The sequence below is a fragment of the Ammospiza caudacuta genome, chromosome 4 (assembly GCF_027887145.1).
Source record: "Ammospiza caudacuta isolate bAmmCau1 chromosome 4, bAmmCau1.pri, whole genome shotgun sequence".
Classification (NCBI taxonomy): domain Eukaryota; kingdom Metazoa; phylum Chordata; class Aves; order Passeriformes; family Passerellidae; genus Ammospiza; species Ammospiza caudacuta.
Genome location: NC_080596.1, coordinates 59812972 through 59827312, shown reverse-complemented (window position 1 = coordinate 59827312; position 14341 = coordinate 59812972). Strand labels below are relative to the sequence as shown.

Genomic DNA, 14341 nt, shown 5'->3' with positions numbered 1-14341 from the left:
ATGTCCCTTGGCTCTTGTGCCTGGGACACAAACAAACCCTCTATAGAAAGCAGCCCATGTTGCTATAGACTCTCAATGTGAGCACTGTCTATTAAAGAACTTCTACATGGCCAAATTCTTCTGGTTTTCCTCTCTTAGGAGGAAAAAAGGCCCAGCTGTTTTTCAGTGAAAAACGTTCTCAGTCCCAACAGATGGAAGAGCTGCCATCTCTCTTCTCCTGAAGTGGAAAAAGGACATTCATCAGCTCTTGGAACTGGGTGCAAAAATCAATGGCTCCTATGTTGTTAAAGGCATTCAAAGCTGTAGTTCCAGCATATTTGCAAAACAGCTTAAAGCAGTGAATAAAAAAAGGAAAAGAAATCGCAGTAGGAAAACCTCACTAATTTCAGTATTAGCCAGACTATTTGCTATTAGCCTACTTAAATATTAGTGCAGAACCAAACTCTCAGGTTTTTTTCTTCTAATCCAAAACAGACTTAATTTTAAAACCCAGAAGGAACTTCTCACATTTCTTATCTTCTAAATACATACTTACTTCAAAATTCAATTTGTCACCAGCTTAGCTAGTGCTGTGTGCATCAGAAGCTGTGAAGGAATTGCTGGTACACCCCAGGTTGTTCAGGAGTGACTCAGAGGCAAGAAAGAGCTGAATGGGTGCTGCTTCACTGACTGCCTGATTTTGAATGGATCTGCAGGATGTAGTCGAGCCTTTCCTGCAGTATCCTCCAGTGGTGACATTTCAAGGTACTGGAATTAGTCTTGGATAAATACACTGAGACTTTGGCAAATACAAACTTTCATTCCTCAGGCAAGGTGAGGGCACCTGGACACACTCAGCAAGAAGGTATTCCTGATGTTCAGAGGAAACCTCCTGTGTCTCAGTGTGTGCTCACTGACTCTGTTATGTCACTGTCAATATCCTGGCTGATAAGATCTCCCTGAGCCTTCTCCCCTCCAGACTAATTTGTCCCATTTATAGCATCACTCTAACACTGTATCACACTAAATTTTACTATATTCATGAAAGCTCATTAATGTTTCTGTTTATATGTCAGTCATTATTTACAGATCTGAAAGAAATTGCACTTCTAGAAATCCATTGAAAGCAGGGGTTTTGCTGTCTTAGTAAAGCCAGGGTTGAATACTATGTGTTTGAATAAATATAAAATTATTTAATACATGATGCTGTATTTCTGGTTGTGACAAACTTATGAGCAGTTCAGCTTGACTTTGATCTCCCATATGGAGTGAAGGACCAGTAAATAGCTGTGAAAATTCTCAGAAGGAGAATGTAATCTACTATAATATTTTGCAATCATATTTATAATGCAAAATTCACTAAATTTGTGTACTTCAGGATTAGCAGGGATGATCTTTCTTTGTTCAGACAGATTTATCCTATGCTACAGGGAAATCCCTTTATCATATCACAAGCTTTCTTCTGTGGTAACAAGGTATTATCAGTCTCATTACAGTGACATCAGATTTTGTTTTCTACTGGAGAATAAATGCAGTTGCAGTAGCAGATCTCATTCACTGCATTGTTTCAAGGCAAAGCCTTGAGTTATCCTCCTTGTAATGAGAAACCTGGAATCCTTAGATCTTATAATTGCTTAGGTTTAGTGGAAGTTGTGTTAAAATTGAATTGTGTTAATAAAAATGGTCAATTGGTTAAAGAATTCACTCTTGTGGCTATAACATCTCAAGAATTGCACCTTTTTCTTGTGACTTTAAAGATTAAAGGTGACTTGTTAGAAGTCAATTTCGCTGAAAGCTTTGAAGAAAATCCTGGTCCACTATTCAAAGAAGACACAAAGCTGTAATTCTTGCTTTGATGAAGTCCCCACTGTGAGATTTGACACTCAAATCCCCATTGTATTTTGTACATACATGATGGATTTCTGATAGTAAGTGCTGCTTTCTCATCTGGCTCTATGTGGCATACATGTGAGTATGTCAGAGGACGTCTCTAGCCATTCTTGTTGTCAGTGTTCTCAGGAAAATTAAGAGAAGGCCTTCTGAAAGTTTTATCATATAAATTAAATTCTAGAGAAAATATTATTTTTGTGGCTTTTTAATTGAAAAAATGTATTTTTTAACTGGCAGTAGTATTTAGAAATATACATCCATAGTTTTCTCTGAAGTTTATAAAATTTTCCTCAGTGTAGATTTTCCTCTCTTCTTTAATACTTGTAATAAACATACAGAATTCAGTTCTGAGTACTAGATATGTGGTGATTAAACATAAAAAATAACTGAATGTAGCTTAGTTAGATTCTTCATAAGATCATTAAGAATCTTTTTCTGCAGAGTGATCAAAATCTGATAATGCTTATCATGACTTTGCCTTACATGAGCAATGTTACTGGTGAGAATCAATCTCTTCAACTGAAGAATTTTTTTCTGTGGCTTCTGCATCTTGTTCCTTTTTAAAAAATGAAAAAGTAAGTTTACAAAGGCAGTTCTCTGAGACCAGTGTGTTAAATGATCCTTTTGTGGCATGTACTTAAAAATGCCAGAGTGCAGTCTTGTGCTGTTGGCTTATATTAATGTTTTCTTCTTTCAGATGTATTGACAGATGTTTTATTTACTCTCCTCTCTTAACAACTCTTTCCTACTGGCAGAAGGTCCAGCTTCAATTAAAAGGAGTGTGTTGGAGAGGAGTCAAAGGAGTTACAATTCCTTATGGGTATGAGAATAACACAGCTTGTATGACATCACATCTGCAAAAGATATGCAGAAATTTGGATGTTATGTGATTTGATTTCTTGGAGTCTGGATCCATGATGATAGCTTAATATATCGGGTTAATATCCTGATATTAACCCTTATATCTCAGCTGGATTCAAGACATATACTGAACATGGACCATTTTTACAGATGGATTAGAACAATGGAAAAATGCATCACTATGCTAGGGGGATACTTTTACACTTGGCTGTTGATAAATTTTCTGTTGGGCATTTGATAAGAGAAGGGGGATGAGAGAAGGTAAGGGAAGACAGATGGGAACAGCAGGAAGAGTCAGAACCTGAGCATAGCCAAATAATTTATCAGGAAAATAAGAACTGAATGGGGAACTGGATGGTAGGTGTGCAACAGCTGCAGCTCTGAGGCTGTGGGAGCTGCAGAGAGGAGGAAAGGTGCTAGGGATGTGCCATGAGTGTGTTTGGAATGTCCAACACCATTAAGAAGGCAGTTGAGGATGAAGTGCTTCAGTCCTGTCAGGTTAACACTCTCCACTGTATTTTCAAGTGGATTCTGTGAGTTGTTATTGGAACTTCTAAGCATGTGCCCTCATTCACAGATGCAGTTATCCATCCTGGTGATGGCTTCTCAACAAATAGCAGTGCTCTAAAACCTTACCTAATGCCACCAATTAAGGGTTTTACCCAATAGTCCCTTCTTCTCAAACCAAACAAATTATTTTTTTTTTTTCTTTCACATCCAGGAGAGATTTTTATATCTTTATTTCATTTGACTAAGACAGTCAGACAAGAGAGGTATCTAGACTGAATGCCAGCATTTTTTCTTTAACTGTAGAGGTAGTCCTCTCAAATGAGTAAAAATCACTACTAATCTCCAGTAGTATTTAATGGATTTGTCATTTAGATGAGAGTTTTCAATTACCTATGGTTCACCTTGCAGCTCATGAGTTCATACAGGGCTGGATCCTTCTGCAGCATAGTAAAGAAATCCAAATTGTGACAAATTAGGTGACTTTTTTTTTTTTACTGAAAGCTGAATATTTGGGGGAGTTTTGCATATATATGTTTTAAAGAATTTTAAGTACTGCATTTGTTTTTTGAAAGAAATACTGAGATATCATGTGACTGTGGCACGGCTACAATTTATGTATATGGTAAGAGGAGGTATTTTTCCAGAAATGCTCAGCCAGGCAATTTAAACTTCATACTGCATGCAAATTTTAATGGGCTGTGACATTCACCTCTTGAGGCACCTGGTTTGAAGCTATTGATTTATTCTATAATGTGGAAAATACTGTAGACTAGCTGAATAAATAGCTGAACTTGTGAATAGTGAGTGGTATCACATAGTCCTAACTGTGCTGATTCCAGGGCAGGAGTGGTGGTGATCCTTTCCATTAGAAATCTGTGAATTGGTGATTTCCCAAGTACAAAAAAAAGCTTTGGGAAAACTAAGTTAATACTTATGTATCAAATTCTTATTAAAATTAAATTGGCAAAGTTAGACCAAAAATGACAGTAAACTTTGTTAGCAGAATTAAAACTCCTTCAGTAGATGTGGAAAAATAGAGAATTTGAAAATCATAAACTTTTCGTGACATCTTGGCAGTTACATCTGGCTTGTCCTATGTTTTGCATCTGAAACTGAATAAGCAGTTGAAACATGGTCTTTGTTTCATCATTTGAAGCTGTCTGTGTCACCATTACTGGACATTTTCCCAAACTTTGTGTCCAGTTCTTGAGAACTGACTGAACATTGTGTTTTCAGTTTCAGTTTTCTAGTTCTAATGGTGGAACTATCTTCTCTCTTACTCTTCATTTGTTTTTTCTCAGATTTTACCAACTATGGCTTAAATAGGTGGCTGAAAATTTGTCTGAATTACCAGTTTTAGAAAGTTTCTTCTTCTGGATCTTTTCTGAGGAAAGACTAATGTTAAGACTTGATCATGTAATAGCATGGCTGTCACTCTCACCCCTAGATGTTGGATCTGATCTCCACTTCTGGGCTTAACTTTCCTTTTTCTTCCCTTATTCTAGAATAGGGCTGTCAATCCATTAAGTTTTGGTCATTTTCTGCTATTCATTTGTGTTTCTTCAAATTGATCCCCCAAAGCAGGGATATTTCTCCTGCATACTGTTGTAACACTGTTGTGATTTATTAGTTGCCTGCTAATTTGTGAATGGTTTTGAACAGCAGTCTTTACTGTCAACCCAATCTAATGCTTTTCACACCATTGGGAGGATTTATTTTTCATTTGTAAAGGTTAAGAAAAGTGATATTAAGTGAATGGTAAGAGCAGAATATCCCTGGAGATAACAGACATAAAGGAAATTTCATAAGAGAATGCTTGTGTCTGAGAAAAAGCTATTCAAAGAATGAAATTAAGGGACATCCACTTAATAAAGACATTGAGAGAAAGGGAGGAGGGTTCCCTACCATTTTCATGCTGAGTATTAAAAGAAAGAAGAGTTCCTTATGAATTGTGGCAGAATTGTCTCTTGTTTTTTGGAGGAAGACAGCTTTTGACCACTAGAATTGACCAAGTTATCGGGTCACACTCACTTTGGGGTAGAGGCAGCTATTTACAGTTAGTGACGAATAAGAGACCTAGAATAATAGAATTGTAGGATCATTAGGGTTGGGAAAGATTTCTAAAATCATCCATAAACCATCCATAAACCTACCTTCATCCAGCTATAGACCTACCACTAAACCATGTCTCCAAGCACCACATCTATATATTCAAACACTTCCAGGGACAGTGCTTCCTCCGCTTCCCTGGGCAACATGTTCCAACACTTGATAACCCTTTCAGTGGGATTATCTTTTCATAATATCAGATTTAAACCTTCCCTGGTGCATTCTGAGGCCATGTCCTCTTTCTTCTGTCCCTTGTTACCTGGGGGAAGAGAGTGGTGGTCACTGCCCTGGTGCTGCTGGCCACACTAGTCTTGCTCCAGACCAGCTGCCATTGGCCATCTTGGCCACCTGGGCACAGCTGGCTCATGCTCAGCTGCTGTCACCAGCACCCCCAGGCCCTTTTCTGCTGGGCTTTTCCAGCCACTCTGCCCCAGCCCTGGGCTGGTGCTGCCTGGGGTCGTTGGGATCCAAGGGCAGGAGCCAACATTTGGCCCTGTTGAACCTCTTAAAATTGGCCTTGGCCCATCAGTCCAGATCCCTCAAACGTGAAACAGTTTGGATTAAGCTGTAACTGCTGTTGTGCTGCTTTGTAAGGGAAGTGCATAGATTAATAAATCTGAGGCCTGAAGGTCAATTGAACTTCTTTGTAGAATACAGACCACAGGCTGACATCAGTGTGATGAGCTGAAGTGAGCTTGTCTGGAGCCTGTAAGCAAAACAGACTGTTTGCAAGATGCTTTGACTATTATTAAAATATTAGATTATTAAATCAGAAAAATCTTACAAAAATGTTCTGATTCATGAGGCATATAATATCTCAAATGTAAAAGTACTTTGGATAGTACATAGAAGGGTTATAAGACATCTACTGTAGCATGAAACAATAATACTAGCAGCTATTCTTCAGAAAGGGACATTTCCTGCTCATTGCAGACATTTTGTTTAGGTTTTAAAATAACTTATTTTAATGTTTAAATAGAATTTTATTGTAGAGATTTCAGTTACACAGCATATCTATAATTTTAATGGAAAAAATAAGTCAGTGATAACCAAACAAGAAAGTACTTATTAAAGTGATTTCCTGGTACTGCTAGGCTGTTATGTCTGGAAATTGTCTATTTTGGGACAAAATCAAGTACTAAGCTATACATCTGTACCAAAACATTTTGTGTTTTGTTTTTTTTGCCTTTTGACTTTATACCAAATCAGTGCTGCTCCCTCTCAGTGCCTGACAACTTATCATTTATTCTTTTCCCCCTTCATCATTGCAGTGCACAGCATTGACGCTCCTTTAGAGAAAAAGAATGCAACCTGTGACTTTATGCAAAAGCTTTCTTTCCAACTGCTTGTCATTCTTGACAAGGCTGAGGAGTCTATTTCTACCTAATTGTGGTTGGTTTTAGAAATAGTCTCCATCATTTTTACACAACAGTAGAACCCAAAATACCTTCATGTTGTGGATTATCTTTGTAAATGAAGACAAGCAGGTGAATTGTGAAGGTGTGTTGCTGTGTATTTGTCAGTGAGATACTGTAAAATACAATTCAGAAACAGTCCCTTTTCAACTCTGTTGTGCTTCAAGGAGAAATATTTCTATGGGAAACACTGTCAATATGTTTGCTGAAGTATATAATTCTTGATTCCTAAGTTCTTGTTTTCAGCTGGGCTCAGGGTTTTATTCATTGTGACTTACCTGGGAGGTTTAAATAATCATGGGCTCATCTCCCTTTCCTCCCCACCTGTCCTGTCTGGCCCTTTCCTCAGACTAATCAGTGACTCAGATGTTTTTATTTTCTTGAATTTTGTCATCATGGTGACTCCTCTGGAGACAGCCCTGAGTTCAGACAATCCGTTTCAATTCTGAGCTCCAGACAAGTGCAGGGGAAGACAGCAGGGAGTGATAGAAAATGGCATTTGGAGGAAGAGAAAATAAGCAGTAAATTTTTAAAACCCACATGATGAAGAAGTTAAGGAAAAGAAATAGCAGCAAAAATATTTCCAGAAATAGGACACCTTTTCAAGTCCTGGACTGAGGAATAGTGGGTCAGATTAAGATGTTCTAAATTCTTGCTGCACCTTTCAAAGAGATACTGCACACATGGCTTCAAAAAAGGCGCTGCAGTGTTAGGTGGGTGAATTCTTAATTAGAGTGATTTCTTTTTGATAAGCAAACATCCAGTGCTGCCACATTAGTGATGTTTCCCTGGAAAACTCATGAATTCAGTACAATCAAAGCTGCAAACTGGGATATTTTCCTGTACTCAGCTTATTAGTACACCATAGCTTGCACTAATTGAAATTTTCACAGTGATTTCTAAGTTCAGAAGGTAAGTTTAAATAAAAATAGTGATTTAGCCAGCTGGCACTTCTGACTTCTCAAGATTGCACTTGTATCTTCTAGCTGTGTAAGTATACATAATTTATAAAATCAAAATTTCAGGAATGTATTCAGCCTTGTAGTAGGATAGTGTTGCAAGGTGAGCTCAGATGACATGTCACCTCCAATTTTCTTCAAGATCTGAAATAGTTTTACACAGTTGTGGGTGGATTTTTTGGGTTTTGTTTGTTTATTTTTGTTGGTCTATTGGGGTGTTGGGGTTTTTTTTGTTTGTTTGTGTGGGTGTTTTCTTGGGGGGGTGGGGGGGAATAAAGTTTGGCATTTTTGTTGGCTTTTCTTTTCTTCCCCAGATTAATTCGATGAATCACAAGGAAAAGTTGTCCAAGGTTACCCAGAAAAGTTCATAGTTCACTGTCTAGTTTTCCCTAGGCTTTTTAGTGTCTCCTTTAAGTATCTGATTGCATATAGAAATCCCAAAGGAAAAAACTGCTGCAATTTGGAAAGTTACAGTGACCAAATGGTAACTTTAACATTAAACAGAAGTGCAGGGGCTTTCTAACACTTTTATTTCAGAAGGATGTAACTGGTAATAGGGAAAGGATTGCTCAGTACTCAAAGGGATAAAAACAGTTGTAAGACATAGCAAAGTGTCTTTCGAGCAGTTACATAGTGGAGGATCTCTGAAATAGAGACTCTTGTCTCCCCTCTTGGATTACCACTACAGCAGTGCCTTGAAGAAAGGAAAAATTGATTATGATGTTTTGATTTTAAACTGAAGAAGTTACTTAGTGGTAGAGTACATTAACAGTGCCTAATACATAAACACAGTGGACATACACAAATGCTTCCAACCATAAAAATTTCAGCTATGACAGGCTTTGTACTCAAACCTTCAGAAGCGTGAAAATAATTAATAGTAAAAGTCATCTTTTGGTAATCAAGGTCATGGGACCCATCATGGGTTTGGGTGTTTCATGTGTTTGTGAACATGGAAATATCATATATTTCCTTCCAGTTTCATTTTTGGCACAGAGACCCAACTCCTTGTTGTAGCTGGTTTCTTCTGTACTGAGAGGGGAAAAAATTTATGTGTGGGGGTTTTTTTGGGAGCCTGATCAGCCACTTTTGAGGTCAATATCAAATTGCTTGCTCAGAGAAACTGTTGTCATTACAGTTCTTCCTATTGAGTACTGTAAATTCTGGACCAGCCCAGTGAAAATGGTAGCAGGTCCCTAGCAGAAGAAAAGCAAAAAGCAGAAAAGCAATTTTAATTTTGATTTAAACAAGTTTTGAATGCCCTAAAAGGGCAGTGAGGCATCCTCACCCTCATTCCCTCAAAGACTTTTGAGGGAATGAAGCCTTTTGAGGGAATGAAGCCTTTTGTGTCACCCAGCAGGTCTGCAGGTGACCTGGGAGAGGATTTGCAGCACTGCTGTACATCATCAGTTATTCTTTGAATATCCAGCTCCAGGAATGGAGCCCACAATCCCACCTTCCAGCATATGCTCTTTATAAAACAGATGAGGACTGTCAGGTGTGCAAGATGTGAAGTGTGCTGGACTGTCTGGCCAGCTCAAAGCAGGAGCCAGTTGCCTGGGGCTGCAGGACATTATACAAAGGTGTAGCAGCAGCTGCAGACTGTCAGCAGTGTCATGAGGAAGTAAGGGGAGACAGTGAGATCCCTGAAGGAACATGGTTTGGGAGAAGAGAAAGAAAGAGATCTTCAACCATCTGCAGCTTAAATAGCAGTGATCCTGGTCCCTCAGAGCCGGCTCTTCCAGATCAGGCAGATCCCAGCACCGCACACAAGCCCCTCCAGCCTCTGCTGCCCTTGAAATGCTGATAACCTGCTCCTGCCCCCTCTGCTGTTCCCAGCCATTGGTGGTGCCACTACAAAACTGAATTGTGCTTAATGCTATTGAAGCCTGGAAATGCCTTTGAGCCATTTGTAAGGAAAATGTGAACAAAGATAGCATGCAAAAATGTGTCTGTGGCCTGCCTGGAGTGTTCCTGGGATAGGCTTTTGTCTGTCAGGAGAGAGCACAGCTCAGAAATCCTGCTGCAGCTTCTGACTGACTCTACTCTATGCATTTTATACTCCTTCTTTAAAATAATAAGTAAGTTGTTTTCAGGTGAAGATGTAGTGTTGGATCTTGCACTTCCCAGGCAGAGTGCTCAGCCATCACATACTGTTAGGAAAATGTGAGCAGTTCTGCTGTCTTCAGCTCTTCGTTTTATGCCTTTTTGGGCTTCTTGCTGTCCATGCTTGTGGGCATGGGCTGAGTACATCTCCCAGATTAGTAGACACAAATTTTAGACTCATAGATGTCTGACTCGGTGAGTCTGAGCTGGAGCTGGCATGCATTTACAGACAGAGCTGAGGAAAGTCAGCAAGTGTACAACAGCAAACTCAAAACATCCCAGGATTTATTTTTTTTTCAAGGAGAACGCAGAAATTCTCAGGGACCATTAAATATGGGAGGTGTTAGAGTGAAAATTATTTTGTAGCTCTCATGTTTGGACTCTGACTAAATTTTGTCTGATTTGAGTTTTGGATGCCTGAATACTTTTTTACCTCCCTAAATATGGACAGATGAAATATTTCTGTGGAAACCTGAGGAACTCATCATTAATACTTTTACATTGCAATAGAATGTTTCATGTTAGAAATTCCTTCTCATATCTACAAATGGATTGGCTTTTTTACTTTTGATTTCATTAATAGTGTATTAGGATGCAAAGGAGTTAATGATCTCAAGATGTAATGGACACAATTTTGAAAATCAGTGAGTATGCAAATTCAATTTTTTAAGAAAGAAAAGATAATGGAACTCAAAATGTATTCTAGTTCTTTATTTGACAAATGTAGATTACTATTGAATTAAAGGCTTCCTAGACTACTAATAAATATTATTTGACAAATTTAAATAATGCTGGAGATTGGTACAGTAATGTATAATTACAAATACAATAAATTGTAAATCTCATTATGTTGGTCTTTAGAAATCCTTTCTGAGAAGAAAGTTGGTGATGATTATAATGCAAATTGTAGTGTGCAAACTAAATATTATCTAATAAAGGTGCTATTCTGTTTAGATTTTATTATTCTTATTTCCTCCAATAGGTAGGTCTACTGAATTCATTTTAAAAATAAATAGTGTAACTGAGTTTCTGTGCCTATTGTAGATTAGGTTAAAGAGCTAATTCTTTTGTTTGCTTGTTTGTTTTTAATTTGTTGTTAGTATGATATAATTTTGATGTGGAAATGCAGGAGAGTGCACTCTTTTCTCCTGCTTTGAAATTTTTATTTTCAGCAGCGATTGCTTACTCTGGACAAGTGGGAGGAAGGTGATTTGAACTGGTATGACTTGGCTTTCTGGGTTCCCTGGCACCTCCTGTGGCCTTCATTTCATTAGATCAGTCATGACTTTTCTCTTGAGCTGTTGTCCCATCTCTTGCCAAGTTGTCCCATCTCTTGTCTGTGCTCTGACACCCCTCCATGACAGCGCAGTTTCGGAATTGTAACTTTTCCTTGGCATGCACAGCAGAGAACGGAACTGTCTTCATGTCCAGGGTGGATCCCCATGGCAACAGCAATGTGCTCGTGGGAAGGTTAATTACAGCCATGTTGGTAAATGAGGAGCTCCAGGAGCTGTGTGGTAAATAAAGCCATCTACCTGTGCCTGTCACTGAGGAGATGCTTAGTTTGGGAGAGAATATAATTCCCTATGGTTTTGAATTATGCAGCCCATGAAGCAATATTTTTTGCAATGCTCAGGGCAGAGGAAATTTTATCAGTGTTATTTCAATCAAATTTTGACTAAGGCCACAGTACAGGATGCTGCCCCACTGACCTGTGGTCCTACAGATCTACGGGCAGTGGTGTCCTTGAAGCACCTCATGGGATATTTTCCTTGGCCAGCTTGGGAACCTGACAGCAAAAGTTTCTCAATTCTCACTCAATATTTATTGTGAAGGTTCCCTCTGATTTCATTAGTGCAGTAATATAATGTCAAAATTTATGACTGTTCTCAAAAATAGATAAACAGGGAGGTAACAGCCCAAGGTTTGTGAACAGCCAATGTGTTATTCTTTCCTCCCTGGTTGACCCCATCACAAGGAGACTGTAAGGAACTGGGACACAGAGTGAAGAGTTTCACACCAAATCCTTAGAGACTTACTTGAATCCATGTTATTAGTATCTGACAACAGATATGAGAAAGTGTAATCTTCATTTTAGCCTTGCAAAGGTATCAATGCATGATGAATACATTGAGATAAACTCTGGAACCCCTTGGAGGGAAATCTACAGCTGTCATCTTCAAGCTGTAACTAAACTTTTCAAGGACAAAAGGGATTGAACTGTCCGGTGAATTTTAATAAATGCATCTTTCAGTTAGTTACTTTTTCCATTTTTACTTGTTGAGTCTCAGATGATGTCAATGGACCCATATGGATTGTCGAGTCCAGCTATCTGCTCCTTGCAGGACTACCTGTATCCAAAGTGTTTGTTACACTGCTCACCATAGTGAATTCTACAGTTCTTTTGTGGAAGCACAAACAAATTCAGTGATTTTTTTGGTTTTGTGGTGTGAGGTGTAGGTAAAATCCCTAGCCATGTAGGAAATAAAACAGAAGGGGTTTTGAGGTAGGAGGCAGCCTGGGAATGTATTCAGATAAGGCCCTGGGATGCTGTTCCACCATTTAGTCTCAGCATGGATGATACCAGAGAGGAGTGTATATTGCAGGGTTTGTACACATTGCTGCCCACCTTTTGTCAGGCTGTGACTTTATTTACAAAGAAATGTGGAAAGCAAAGCAAATAGAGTTGAGACAACAAAATGTGTACTGAGCTTAGGAATGCTTTTATCCATTCTCTTTTTATTTCTTTACCTACTTTGATTTTATGCCTTTCAGAATAGCATCCATCTGTCTGTAGGAAGTGCATTACTGTTTCTTTCTGACACTGTGCAAGTGATAAATATTAACAATATTTCCTCTGACCTGCAATGAGAGTCAGGAACATTTATAGAAATGTACTTAGCGAAGCAGAAAAGGCCTCATATGATGATTGGAATTTTAGCCTTTGGAAGACTGTAATCACAATTTGCAAATGCATTTGCAAATTTCCTTGTGAAATAATTGAGAAGTTGCAGAATGTTAAATTGGATGTACAGAAATGTTTGATTTTTATTTTTTTTTTGTTTCTGTGTTTTGTTTTGGTTTTTTTTTTTTACCAGGAAATCTGTTTTAGGAAGATCATCTTTTAAATATATTTACTATTAAATGAGATGTCACGGTGGTTATTTCTTAGTCCAAGCTTAGATCGTTCCAGTGATGGATGCAGAATAATTAGATATCCTATTTCTTGTCTGATGGAGCCTTGTGAGATGGGATAGCTGTTCATCAGCAGGGATAGCTTGATAGCTTGTAAAATGTTTGAAGGACATGACAGAGGTCACTTTCTAAAAAATCTGTCTACATTCTGTCAATATTTTTGTGTATCCACTCAGTTTATGCTGCAGCATTTGAGTTTGCCTAGTATAAAAAAATTTTTAAAAGAAAGAAAGAAAGGTCGTGTAATTAATAAGAGGTAGATATAAGGGGTTTTTTCCTAATTTTATTTTTTTTTCCCAATACCATATAGATGACCACAGAAATATCCATGAGCTGGGTGGGCAGGCACTACTACCAGTAATTGTTACTGCAAAAATCTACATTAGTCTTGTTGCAGATAGGCATTTTGGCAGGGTGGTCTCATCCCTTGTGAATTGAGTCAGTCTGATCTTTGGGGAGACAAGGGGGTGAACAGTATTAAATATAGCATCTGCACATGAATAAAACCTGTGGATGAAATAATACCATTCCCCAGCTTCAGTCTGGTACCTGGAGAACAAATATAAACTCTGTGCTGAAGCAACCTGGGCAGGGCACACCATGGGTTACTGCTTTGTGTGGATAATGTAGATGCAGTGTTGAAGTAATGCTTCTGGACAGCTAAACCAGTATGTAAAAAAATTGTGTATGCTCTGTCTAACAGTAATTTTATTTCCAAAAGCCTTGAAAGTTTCCTTGGGGGGACAGGAAATATCCAGTGGGGGAAAAAGCACTATAGCTGTATGCTGTTATGATAATAGGGAGTGACTTCAAAGGCAGGGACCCTCGTCAGTAGGTTTTGACCCAAAGCTCCACTTGCCCTTAGTAAGGTTTAGTCTCCAGACTTTTATATAAAGGCTAGAAAAGCACATATGTTTATGCAAAAGACATGAACACTGGCTGCTAAGTAAGTGTCTGGCCTGCTGCCATCTTTGGGAAATCTACTACAATAGCGTATGTTGGCGAGAAAACATGTTTATGTAAATGACCAATTTGTCGACAAGGAATGCTGAGTGGGATTTGTCTCTCTGAGCATGCCTGAGGTTAGAAAACTGGAAGATTAGCCTCGTCAATAGTAATTACCCTGTCTTCTTCCAGCCCTTGCAGGGAAAGAATGATACCCCGAGCTCTTTGCTGCTCACTACCTGCTGCCATGTGATAATTGCTTTGGCTCAATCAAACCTTAATTAAAATGTTATTGATAATTTGTCTGGAAAAGCAACACTTGCTCACATTTCTTAATGAGAGGTCAAATCATGTCATCCTTTACCTTAATCA

The 14341-nt window shown here is 38.5% G+C and overlaps 1 protein-coding gene across 1 annotated transcript in view; it reads left to right on the top strand.

Moving 5' to 3' along the window:
• SORCS2 (sortilin related VPS10 domain containing receptor 2) overlaps positions 1 to 14341 on the top strand; it is a 527396-nt gene that overhangs the window by 381760 nt on the left and 131295 nt on the right.